Genomic DNA, 13,747 nt, shown 5'->3' with positions numbered 1-13,747 from the left:
CAATGGCTTTGGGCAGATGAGGCACTTTAGGAGGGCTAATGGTCCACTGGTGGAGGTAATACCACATAAAAGTCCATCTAACAGTGTCTGCACTCCATGTTAAGGGAAGCTGCAAAAGGCGTCTGTTTCCCTATATTAGAGGCGGCCTGAAAGAATCCTAGCAGAAGGTATATAATGCCTTTGGGTGTGGCAAACCCACTGTACCACTAGCCTATAACATGATTAAGAGCAAATCAAGGTCTCCGAAACTGTTAAAGCGTCCCCCAAACGCGATGCACAGTTCCTGGTGTTCTCATCCTGGGGGAACTGTGAAAAGTGGGCAACCTGCGACAAAGATTGCAACCATAAATGTCTTGACCCTTAATGGCAAGACAGAAGAACCAATAGAATGCATAGAAGAAACAAAAAAAGATACTGCATTGTTGGGAATGAGTGAAACTAAGTGGAAATGAAGGGGATGGAAGATATTGAGGAAGGGGTTTCAGTTGTTTTGAAGTGGAGGTGCAAACTGCAATAATGGTGTAGGTTTTTTTGTGAGGGAAGACCTGGAACAGCACTGTCCCAGTCAAATTTGGCGATCTCGAGAATATTTCCAACAAATTAATATTAAAAGTTTTATTGTCTGCCGGGAGCTGTAATTTGTCATTTGGGAAGTAGTCAGTGAGCTCCAAACCAGTTTTTTTCTTCATTCAGAGGGGCGATGTATTGATCCAGCTTCGACAAGGCCAAGGTAAATCACGTGACAAGCCCATGTGCTGTCCTGCCACGCGTGAACGACTGACAGCCAGCTTCTCAAACAGTCTGAGCCAATTACAAGAGACCCGACAACCAATTACCGTCTTCGTAGAGTACACGCCTCCCAAGCCAAGGATATAAAAAGCCTTGTTCCGAGTAAATCACTCTCTTGGATGTTCGATTCTCTAGTGGATAACTCTTTGTTGTGCGATGCTACGTTACTCGACCACGTGGGAAAATATGAGCAGACGCCCATTCTGCCACAATTTAGTGGAATAATTAACTAACTCCTATGGAGTAAAATTCAACTTAAAAACCAAGTTAAGTGTGACTATCCAGGAGAATATTCAGTAATTCTGCATGTGTTTTACCGTCTCAGTTACAGCTTTCACGCCTGGAACGCAACAGAAGTCAACCAGAAGATCGCAGTGCATCAAGATGGATAATTCTTCAAGAATCTACACCTCAACTTCATCGTGGAACGTCTACTGCTGTGTCTCCATGGATTTCTAAAATGTGAGGCGAATCTGGTCAGGAGGAGGTGACTGACCGGGGAAATGCTGGAATGATTGACTACTACCTGGGATTGAACCTCATCTAAAACTTTATTTTTTATTTCTGTCTCATCTTTGTAAAACTAGAGGTCTTTCTTCTTTAAATCATAGATCTATTAGTTTTGTTGTAGTTTGAAACATTTCATTTTTCCATTTCTTGAGGTGTCGTGGTAGACGAGAGTCATGTGTGTGAATGAAATTTGGAACCTATTAGAGTAGATGTGTAGTCTGTCTTTGAATGATTTCCCATGCATATGAGTTAGGTATCTAAAAATCAACAAACCACGCGATAAACCTTATTTCTTTGTAATATTGAAATTAATCGGACTTGAGTTTACGTGTACAACTTGTGAGATAGGGTCCACCTAGTGTCTTTTTAAGATCACTTGTATTCTTTAGGATCGAGTCATCTAATTTTACGATATTTCAGGAGAATTGATAGATGTAATAATCACTTGAGTAATAATAAAATTAACTAAAGATTGGGTAAAAGAGAATTAAACGCTCGTGAGCTATAACTTATCTTAGATTCCTTATATGTGAGATTTAATATGCTCTGTTCATGAAGTGTCTGGAATATGGCAAATCCTGCGGGATATTTATTATGTAATTGAGCAATTGGAGAATTTATTTATGATAATTGACTTGTTCTTGTGTCATTGGAAGCACAAGGGAACTTATTGTAAGTAGAGCACGTGTTGCGTGTGTATTTCACAGATAGGGAATAATAATAATGCGATTGAGGCTCACGGACGCGATAGTTGCGACTTGTAACCCATGTGATGGTAGTGATTATGGATTTTATTGGAATCTTCAATTATATTTCCAAAATTTAGATGAATCTCCATCGTTGTGAGAAGAATATTTCAACCCAAGTGATATCCCTAATTTCGAGCACTAGTCACTATTGATGAAAGAGTAATTTCCGTGCACGAATTTATCTTCTGCTGAATGTTGACGTGGCCATGCTTAAAATTAAAGAATAAACTTATAAGGGCAGGATTCGATGTAAATAATGTATATAAAAATACGTGTTTCCCAGTATGAATGTGATGTGTGTGTGTGTGTGTAAACATGAGTATTTTCCTTGTATCTTGATTGTTCCATTTGATTTAATCTGGTCGTGTACTTGTGGCGATGCAGATTATGCTCATCGTTGTGTGCCACCTTGAGAAGTTATTTTTGCGCCCTTAAGGGAAAATTTAATAAGTCTAAGTCAAGGAAGACTAGAAAAGGATTTTATTTTGTTGATTAGTGTGATTTAAAAGGAAAGATCATCTTGTTATTTTCGCAAAGGCAAACGATTTGTGAAGTAAATTATTATTTAATTAGCTCACACGTGGATAACAAAATTTTCCTAACACATTTATATTTAAAATTTTGAAACATTTTAAAATTAATTTTAAATGTGAATGCCATGCAGATGTCAGAATTAAATGTTCACAAACGGCATAATTATCTTGAATTCTGGTGATAATGAGTCACAATAATTAACTGAAGAGTAATTATTTAAAATATAAATTATAATTGCCATGCGGATAATGCAGTGAGATACATTAATTAGAAACACGATCGTGTGACGGTAAAGAACATGTTAAGCAAATATGGGTAGAGATTAATAATAATCATAACAATTAATTAATTATGAAATTTTGAAATTAATTTTGATTTTTATTAAAGCTTATACTGGTGTAATTGACAAATGTCATATACTGTAAACGTTAAAATTTATGAGAATTCAGCTTAAACCATGTGTTGTGACTACTGTTAATTCATGAAACCTTCAACTACTTTTGTTATGGAACCATCAGCGAGACAGCTGTCTAATTAATTTGTAAAAGCCCTTTGTTAAAGTTTTGAATTCTTTCAGCCAAATATTTTAATTTTAAAAGGCGGTAGAGGCCTAATTTTTCTTTGATTTTCATTCCAGAACAGTAAGGCTGGAGGTTGAGAAATACGTGTGATTCTCAAACACTGCGGAAGAATAAAATATTATGAAAGTTCATTGTAACAAAAACCATCAAGGATTTTTTTTTTTTGTGGTATGCTTATGTCAATAAATGTCAAAGTGTTGTTTTAAAATTTATTATCTTTTCCTGGTCATCAACCCCTTTTTCCCTTAAATGCCTCTAGAACACGATAGCCATGAACGAACGGTCCACCTTGGGATCTCTCACTCACTGGCTGGGTTTAGCTAGGCAATAATGGGGGCAGTACATATAGTAATCGCCACGTAAGGCAATACCCCAGAAAGTAAATATCTCCGCCCGATGCTCTTCTTTTCTCTTTTTTGTAATGGCTGATCACTGCTGCCAACCTGCCTGGTTACATATTAAAATCACCAGACATAACCATAACAAACTAACCTCAATGTAAACATCGATAATGAATGTTTCCCTACCCTAGTAAATGATAAAAGTTAAGATGAAATAAATCAAGATATTCATAATTAAGTCGATGTCCACGCTCAATGAGGAATTAAGGAAATAAACACACTTTCTCACTCAAATTAATGTTACATATATCTGTCTTTATTTTGATATACAGTAGGCGTACTATAACCATATTCTTGAAAAGAGGGGCATGTTAAATGATGCAATTTATTTAATAAGTCTTTGCAGTGTGATTTTCAAAAGTTCCAGACATACAATGACTTCCCTTTCTTTTGCGCGAACATTTCCTTCTCTCTTCAATACCGGTAACCAGTAAGGAGAGAGATTATTGGGCATATTTTCAGCCTGCAGGCTGGTTATATCTTCAAGCTTATCAGGAAACACATAGGAATACTAATGTGCCAAGCTCCGTGAACGGAAATTAGGTCAGCTTTCAAGTTCACTGCGGATTTGAAAATAATAATGTTATAAGTTCTACTGCCAAAATTTCGTCCCGCAAGAGTTATTTCATGTACCGGTAGATCTAGACATGAGACTGGCATATTTCAGCACTTTCATCATTTCACACAAACTATGTTATTAAATGCATTATCCGAACATGCCACAATTCTACTTACCTGGTATTAGCCACATGGATATACAATCCCACAGAAAAAGAAAATATGCTTTAAATATTCTCGCAAATGTATCACTAGTGACTTTAATGGCGATGCGGTGGCAACACGCAATTCACGCTAGAACAGTGATTGAACGTTGCCAACATGCCAGATTAACGGTAAATGTAAGACGTCGTATCGGCAAGTAGAATCCCTAAACTGTATGGTTACCAACTCTGAAAAAGACCTGCAAAATACCCAACAGCAAGAAAAGTAACTATAAATCAATACCTTAATATTACAGGGGAGTAAGGGTAAGGTTGCACCCTTAGAGTACGTCCTTACACGGAGAGGTCTATAGATATCTACCAGGTAAATGACAGACTCATGAAAATCAGACTTGGTTGGAAGTTTTTTTTGCTAAGGGCTTTACGTCGCACCGACACAGATAGGTCTTATGGCGACGATGGGATAGGAAAGGCCTAGGAGTTGGAAGGAAGCGGTCGTGGCCTTAATTAAGGTACAGCCCCAGCATTTGCCTGGTGTGAAATGGGAAACCATGGAAAACCATCTTCAGGGCTGCCGATAGTGGGATTCGAACCTACTATCTCCCGGTTGGAGAGTGGAAGGCAAGATTTTATCCTAGTATATGCACCTCAGACAAGCAATGTCAAAGAGTCTAAAGAGTTCTTGGAAGAACTGGAGAGGTGTATCGAAGATAAAGAAATGGTGATAATGGGAGAAATGAATGCCCACATAGGAACAGACAGGCAAGGTAAAGAAGAAATAACTGGTCCATTCAGTTATGGAAATAAAAATGCAGAAGGAGAGCTACTACTAGATTTTTATGAGAGGAATGGATTAATAATAGGCACAGAAAAACAGCCAAAAAATAACAATGACTGATCTGATTTTAGTTGAGAAAGAGAAATGCAGACAATTTGAAGATATGACAGCTATGCCAAGACCATAAAATTGTAGTACCTAAATTAAGAGTTGGTAAAATAAAGAAATTAAGAGACAAGAGAAGAAAAAATAAAGGTATGTAAATTAAACGAAAAGGGAGCACAAGAGAAGTTCCAAAAATAACTGAAAAAACAAATTCCTAACAGAGAGGCTGGCAGTGTTGAAGAGGAATGGGCCAAGTTCAAACAAGGAATGATGAAATGTGCAGAAGATACATGTCGAAGAGCATCAGAGAAAAAGGAGGAGGAGACACCCTAGTGGAATAACTAAGTAAGGGATGCAGTGAAAGGAAAAAAGCATGGAGGAGCTGGACAGAAGGTACGAAAACTGGGAGTAGGCAAAAGTAAAAGAAAGCATGTCAGAAGATTATACAGGAAGAGAAACAGAAGTGCTGGGAAAACTTCACAGAAACTTTGCGAGAGGATGTTAACCCTTTCTCCCCTGGACCGCATGATCGTGCGCGTTTGGTTTCTATTTTATTAAAAGAAAACCAGCCTGTTTCCGTGCATCATGCTAGACTGAAATGATCATGCGGGTTCCATGCTTCATATTGCAGTTGTTTTTATTTCGATAGCTGGCCACAATGAGGCAGTATACGTGTTTAAATTTTCATAAACAAAACATACCATGTGGCCTCAAGGTAGTTATCCCTTTTATTGTTTACATATTGAATTTGTTGTAAATCATTTTAAAACATCTAGAATCATCATAGAAGATATACATAAATTTTACAATGCTACTTTTTGAACCTAGTGGTTATAATAAACTGCCAATCTGTAACTAGCACCATGTTGCAGGTTAGGATTTAATTGAGTTAATAGTGTGTTTCTAGCCTCAAAAATTATCATTAGTGTTCTGGGAAAATTTCTCTAATAATGCATTAGTATACTTATGTGAATACATAATACATGTACTGTATTTATATGAATTTCAAGGATATCAGATGAAGAAATTATGAGAACTTATTCAGTAAAGAACCTGTTTCTTCAGCCGCAGGCAATGATTCTGATGATTCTCATCATAGTGGCGATATTGATGAAGAGGAAGAACACACAGGAGAAAAGGATTCTACTGATAATAATTCTACTAATACAACTAATCATTTACCTATACCTCAATCACCGAGTCCCCAACCAGCACTGAACCGAAGACTACTTTTCAAAGAATATTCTGTTTATATAAGTGCTTAACTGATGTTTTGTAAGCTATTTTACTTCACATATTTGATTCACTGTAAATAAAATCATCCATATGCTCAACAGATGTCATTCAGCATAGAAATTTATTCAAACCCTACCTAGAACGATTGTGTGGACGGTTTTTCACGAGAATGGCAAAGAAAATATATATAGTTTTTTTTTTACTATTTCTCCTGAAATCTAGGCTCAAAATTATGTACAATGAAATAAGAAAACATTTCAAAATTCAAAGAAAAACATTTCAGGGTGGAAAGGGTTAAGGGAAATAAGAACCTGTTGTATGGATTAGTCAAAAGCAAAGTAAAGTAAATTTGTAAGGACAGACACAGGACAAACACTTCTAATTATGTGGGTCAAACAGAACAGTTTATAGGGAAACCAGGACGTCAGAATGAAGCAGCTGGGGAATATGATTATGTGAATGTTTTTAAGATGTTCTTTATGGTTGAGTAAGTGGAACTAACAGTTTGTGAAATAAATTTATATCCTGAGGTTATTACCACTTCGTTCCAGAATGCAGGATTGGAAACCAGTCATGAAGGACGAGATATACATTGTGATTGCTCTTTATATGCTAATGGGTATAATACAAATGCCTACGCTACAAAGCTATTCTTCTAAAAACTCTATTCTGTCTATGCCAATTTTTGCGTCTGTTATTTTAATGGATATATTTGAATCAATTAGTAATTTTATGCATTTCAACAACAATGAGGCAGTTTGTACATATCAGGGAGCCACTTCTCAACAATGGATACACGTTGTGTATGGGAAATTTTTATAATTCACCTGCTTTGGTCATAAGATAAAATCACTGAAAACCGACTGTATAGGAACTTTGTCCTGAACAGAATGGATGTCCTGAAAGATGTTATCAACACAAAACTAAAGAAGGGAGAACTTATACTTGGCATTCCGACCAGGTTTCCGTCCTAAAGTGGCGTGATAAGAAAAATGTCACAATGATTTCTACCTTCCATTAGACAGAAACCGTCACAAATAAAACAAAGCATGGTCAGGTTAAAGAAAAGCCTGTTTCTGTTGCCTACTATAATGATCACATGGGTCGAGTCGATCTGAAAGATCAGCTACTTCATGGCTATCTTTCAGAGAGGAAAAAGATGACTAAGTGGTACATCAAGTTATTCAGGAGGTTAATGAATGTTGCAATCCTAAATGCAATGATCATTTGCCAGAGAAATTCTGCCAGAACTAAAATAGATCATTTGAAATTTAGAGTGGATGTCATCCAGGCACTGCTTGTGGAACATTCAGGTTCATTTGAAAGAAAAGTGTCTGGACGTTCTTCGAACAATAATGTGCCCCGTTTCACCGAAAGGCACTTTCCTGAAAGAATCCCACCTACTGAGGGAAAGAGTAGGCCAACCAAACGATGTGTCGTGTGCTACAAACAGAAAATTTGGACAGAGACAGTGTTTTGGTGTCCAGCCTGCAAAGCGGGTTTCTGCACTGAGGGATGCTTCAAGATATTCCACACCAAACTCAACTATTAAGGTAAGATAGAATCATATTTTCCAAAAGAATGGAGTTTCCTAAACATGCATGTGAAAGTATTATTTAAATCCATAAAACACTACCAAAGTTGTGTTGCTTTGAATAAAGTCTTGCATGAATCGGAGAAAGTTTTAACACTGCGCTCAGAACTCATCCCACAGCACAAAGACGACCGGGCATTTAAATTCACTGCGCCAAGGGGCTTAAAGACATGGTGATCATTGATGGTAAAGGTAGCGGACCATGACTCTGAAGATATTGGGTTCACGATCAATGTTTCTAGGACCTTTTTTTCCTTTGTTGTGTGCTGCTTCCTCTATAAATACTGGAACCTTTTTCATTAACACTGTGTATGATATGAGTAGAGAACTGGAATCACAGATAAGCCTTTTTTGCAGATGAAGTTATACTGTATACGTAATAAGTTACATGACTGTGAGTGACTACAGAAAGACTTTGAACATTATGAGATGGATACGAGACAATGGTATGATGGAAAACGGGGTGCAAAGTCAGGTTGTAAATTTTACCAAGAGGAAAAGTGTTGATGGAGTGAAACTATCTCATGGGGATTGCTGTATCAAGGTGCTAATATAAGGAGAGTACTTCATTGGGGTAATCCTGCTATAAACCACCCCTAAAATATTCTATTAATCTTGGTGACATTCTGAGTTAGTTTATTTTACATCCTAATTAAGTAATGTGCTCCTTTGATTTAGTTAATATGTACCCGAATATTCCGATTGATGAAACCGTCAATATTATTTACAATAATATCTGTAAACATAGCGGTCTCAGCAAATTAGAAATTGATGAATTTATGGAGATATTAAAATTCGTATTGAATAACAACTATTTCTCTTTTAATGGAAGAATTTACAAAGAAAATGGTTTAGCTATGGATGACTCAATTTCAGGCATCCTAGCTGACATTTTCATGGACACAATCGAGCACACGAAAATTAAAGCAAATATTAAAGTTATAATATGGTTAAGATATGTGGAAGACACATTTGTAATTATGGATAAAGATGTCACCAATAGTAATGAAATCTTGGAGAATTTAAATAAGAATGACCCCAACTTGAAATTCACTAAGGAAGACGAGACTAATTGTTCACTAAACTTTTTGGATATAACAGTTACATGTATACATAATACCTTTGAATTCCAAATCTATAGAAAACCTACAGAATCCTTAGTAACCATAAGTAGCTCTTCATTACACCGTGGTTCTCATAAACAAGCATCTTTCTATAGTTAAATCCATCGAGCTCTGAAAATTCCTTTGTCTCATAAAAACTTAAAAATTGAATTGAGCTACATAAGAAATCTTGCAAGACTTAATGGATTTAAAGTTCAAATGGTCAATTGACTAATTAATAATATTAAGAATAGGATATCCACAAATCTAGTGCCAGACAAAATTTAAAAAAAGACTAATTATGCCACTTTCACTTATAATAATCCAGCAGTCCATCAGATCACAAATACATTTTTTTTAAATGCCAATTTAGCTTTTCAAATACAAACCAGACCTTATTTTTTAATCATAATAAAGTAAATTATGGCAATAACTGATATACGGGATCTGGAGTGTAGGCCTACAGTTTAACCTGCATACAATGCGGGTGTACATATGTTAGACAGACTGAAAGGAGCTTTTTACAAGACATATGGAGCATTTCAGCACGGAGAAGCATAATAAATACTCAGCAATGATCACACGAGGGAGACAGGGCACCGATTCACTTCATTAGAGAAGGACTTGACAATAATTAGGAATATGGGAAACGGTAAACTCCTAAATGAGCTAGAAAGTTTATATATTCTTTTGATCAAGCTTATAACAAGGATAAGAATCTTAATGTCACGGATGTCAAAAGCTCATTACGTGAGTTGACACCCGAGTTATTGAATATGGTTAGATCAAATGAAGATAGGTCCCCTCATAAATTCAATTCTATATGTTGAAAGACTCCCTCCGGCTCTCCAAATATCAGACCCACTCCTGCCAATCATAGTAGCTCCCCTCCTTCAACAGCTCTGACGCATAAAGCTCCACCTACCCCCCCCCTCCCCTCTTCAGCTCCACATCCTTTAACCCCTCCCACTCCATGTTTCCCACTGCCTCTGCCACATAGATATAACACTAGGAGTACGACCAACAGACCAGCTAACACTGCTGTAACAGGAGGACGTGTATAACATCTAGACTTACATGTACATACCAGTGCTAGTCCAGCTAAATTGGGGATCCTTTACCTCTTCCAGGGGTTTAAAATTTTTTTTCCCCCTTTTTGTTTCATTGCAGAGAAATGATGGTCCATTCGACTTTCTAGTACTCTCTACAAAGGGCCTTGCATCCAATGTGACTACACAGTTATCTTCAGTTCACCTTTTGATATTCTTAGCAGCGATTCCAGCTAACTCTTTATTTTATAACTATCTCTATTGACAAAGTTTGCATACTCACCCGTTATATTATTTATGATAGCACCAACTAAGTATTTCACAACTTACAAAAATTTACATTCTTGTACAAATTAGAGATGGGAGTTGCATATCGTAACATAATACTGTATCCTACTCCATAACAGTAAGCTGTTCCAGAAATATTATGTTCCTCCGGGGACCCTAATACAAAAGTAACTGTCTCAGCGCAACCAAGGGAGGGGTAGGGAGTTTCTGATTGGCTAACGGATATTAGAAAGCATAGCAGCTCGCTTTAAGCGCACACTCTGCGCAGGCGCGAGCGATACTTTTGTAACAGTTTAGTGGCAGTACTGATATTCCTATCTTGTTACTTGCTGGTCGGTTACAGATATTCTTTAGTTATTCGAAGTGCTTTGTATTAGGCTTACAGGTGGTGATACATACAGTAGCTTAGTTCCTCGGAACAATTACGCGTGGTCTTCTCACTTTGAATCTCGTGTTTCACTCCGTGTTCTGGACAATGAGTGAGTGGATGTATGTATTACATCCGATACGATTTATGTGGACAAAAACTCAATTACAGGAAAATTAATTCCAGAAACGTGTTGAAATAAACCACCAAATAGTAATAATAATAATAATAATAATAATAATAATAATAATAATAATAATAATAATAATAATAATAATAATAATAACAACATTATCATGAAAACGAAAATTCACAGCCTGTTTCCAGTCATTCGACCGGGGCAGGAATGGAATGAATGAAGCCCCATCTAGCGGCGAGGATAGGAATTGTGCTGGCTGCCGAAGCCTGTCACACCCCTCTGGGGCAATGATTAATGAAGGACAGATAAAATGAAATGATACTGGAGAGTGTTTCTGGAATGAAAGATGACAGGGAAAACCGGAATACCCGGAGAAAAACCTGTCCCGCCTCCGCTTTGTCCAGCACAAATCTCACATAGAGTGACAGGGATTTGAACCATGGAATCCAGCGGTGAGACGCCGGCGCACTGCCGCCTGAGCCACGGAGGAATAATAATAATAATAATAATAATAATAATAATAATAATAATATATTATTATTTTAAAAATTTAAAATTTTACCGGTTCATATACAGTGGTTCTGAAAGGCTATCGCAAGTCCCATGACGTGAATCTGTGCGTCCTGAAATTTCGCATCGACTGCAACCTGCGAGGCAGTGCAGCAAAAGCTGCTATCGTAATTTTTACCAGTGCAAAAGAGGAGTGATATACAGGGGGGGGGGGGGGAAGAAAGACGCTAGACAAACCACTTACACCGTTTACCACATATCCACAACTTCTGTATATGACGAAGACGATTTTGGAGCCTTTTATGCTGGCTTTACAGAGTGAGTTGGCTACACGGTTTGTGCAACGTAGCTGTTAGCTTGTATTTGGGAGATGGTGGATTCGAACCCCACTGTCGGCAGTCAAGATAGTTTTCGGTGGTTTCCCATTTTCACATCAAGCAAATGCTGGAACTGTTTCTCAGTTAAGGCCACGGTAGTTTCCGTCCTAGTCCTGTCCTATCCCATCATCACCGTAAGATCAGTCTGTGTCGGTGCGACGTAAAAAAACAAATAAAAAAATTACTGGGTTAAAATCTGCTTACGTCTTGCCTGATAGGGCTATTTTCTCAAGAACCATTTAAAATTTTACCGGTTAATATACAGTGGTTCTGATAATGTACATGGTAGTCAAATATGACATTCGTTCATCAACATATTTTATAAAGTCTGCAAACATTTTTCTAGGAATAGTTAAGAATGTGAGTGACGAGCTGGTGAAAGGGACAGTGGGAGAGAAGAAAGCGAGATGAAGATATAGTATTGCTATTTATAAGTACTTACTAAGGTGCGGTTAGGGGCTACAAGAGACACCAGGTATAATGGATGTTCCTTCCAAAAGTTGACCTGCAACTTGTATTATGTTACTTTTATATCCTAATACTCCAACCTAATACTACAATGTAACGGATACACAGGAACATGATACTGGAAAGTAACCATTTGTCCCGTCCCTAGTACAAATGCAATCATCTTTATTCACTTTAAACACATGAACTTTAGGCAAGATCTTTTGTGACTTTCTTGGAATTACATATTCGAGAATATACAAGTTCCACACATTCTAGAAAGAAGAGGATCTAGTTTTAGTTTCAGATAGTTTTAATTTATTATGTTATCACAGTTTTAATATAGTGTTGTCCATATTTTAAATGAATTTGAATACTAGTTTTAGCTTTACAATGTTAATTATCTAGCTCCTTTTTTCACATTTTATTTAATACTTCAGTTCAACATTTTAAGACTGACTAAAAGCTAAAGATGCCCTCTAAAAAGGGCAAAATATGTACCGTAAAACTCTATAGATGTATATAAATGTAACCACATAAAAGTGGATAGTATTGAATAGGTGGACCAATAAAACACTTTTGTACTTTTCTTGTATAATAACTTTCAATACGGAAAAATCATGAAGATAGTAACTTGTAAGTAAGGAGGATGTTCCGAGCTGTCGCTGACTGGTTTAACATTGCTCTAACACTTTGAAGATTTTCTGTGACACAATAATGTTGGAAAGGGCTACATTGGGAAGGAAGAAGCTGTGGCTTTAATTGAAGTACAGCCCCAGCATTTGCCTGGTTTGAAAATGGGAAACCATCTTCAGGGCTGCTGACAGTGGGATTCGAACCCACCACCTCTCATATGCAAGCTCAAAGCTATGCGACCGTAACCACACAGTCAACTTATTTGGTTCACTGGAGAGATGGCGCGAAATTACATTAGTAGATGAATAAGCTTGAAGGGAGTTTTTACAAGAAGGAAAATTCATAATATAAAGATAAAATTGGAATTCAAAGGGACAAATTGGGAGAAATATTAGTTTATAGGGAGAGAAATTATGGACTGGATTAATTTACCAAGGGAGAACTTAGATAAATTTCAAAATTGTTTGAAATCATTTAAGAAAAGACTAGATGAAGAATCAATACTGAATATGCCAGCTGGGTGACACCCCAAAATGCAAATCAGTGGTGACTGACTGTTTAAAGGGTTGAAAAGAGAAAAAGACAAAAAATATGAAACTGAGAGACATTGGAAAGCAAACCAATTTACAATCTTTATTTATTTGGAGTGAGTCTTGATATAGCCATGGTAATGTTTGTTAATGTATGAATGTTGCAGCAATTTAAACAGCAGGACAATCCATTTTGATTTCTCTACTTTCCTTTTATCATGGAAAGACAAAACTTCAATAGATTTATTTTGCGGGGTCATCTTACAAACCTCATTTTATGATTCACCAGATGGATCATGATG

General features: G+C 36.8%; 1 protein-coding gene across 3 annotated transcripts in view; it reads right to left on the bottom strand.

Annotated features, from left to right (window-relative positions):
* The window catches only part of gig (tuberin), a 619,250-nt gene that overhangs the window by 300,208 nt on the left and 305,295 nt on the right, over positions 1–13,747 (bottom strand). The window lies entirely within an intron of this gene.

The sequence above is a fragment of the Anabrus simplex genome, chromosome 6, assembly GCF_040414725.1.
Source record: "Anabrus simplex isolate iqAnaSimp1 chromosome 6, ASM4041472v1, whole genome shotgun sequence".
Taxonomy (NCBI): Eukaryota; Metazoa; Arthropoda; class Insecta; order Orthoptera; family Tettigoniidae; genus Anabrus; species Anabrus simplex.
Note: the sequence above shows the minus strand (reverse complement) of the source record. Positions and strands in the feature narration are given on the sequence as shown.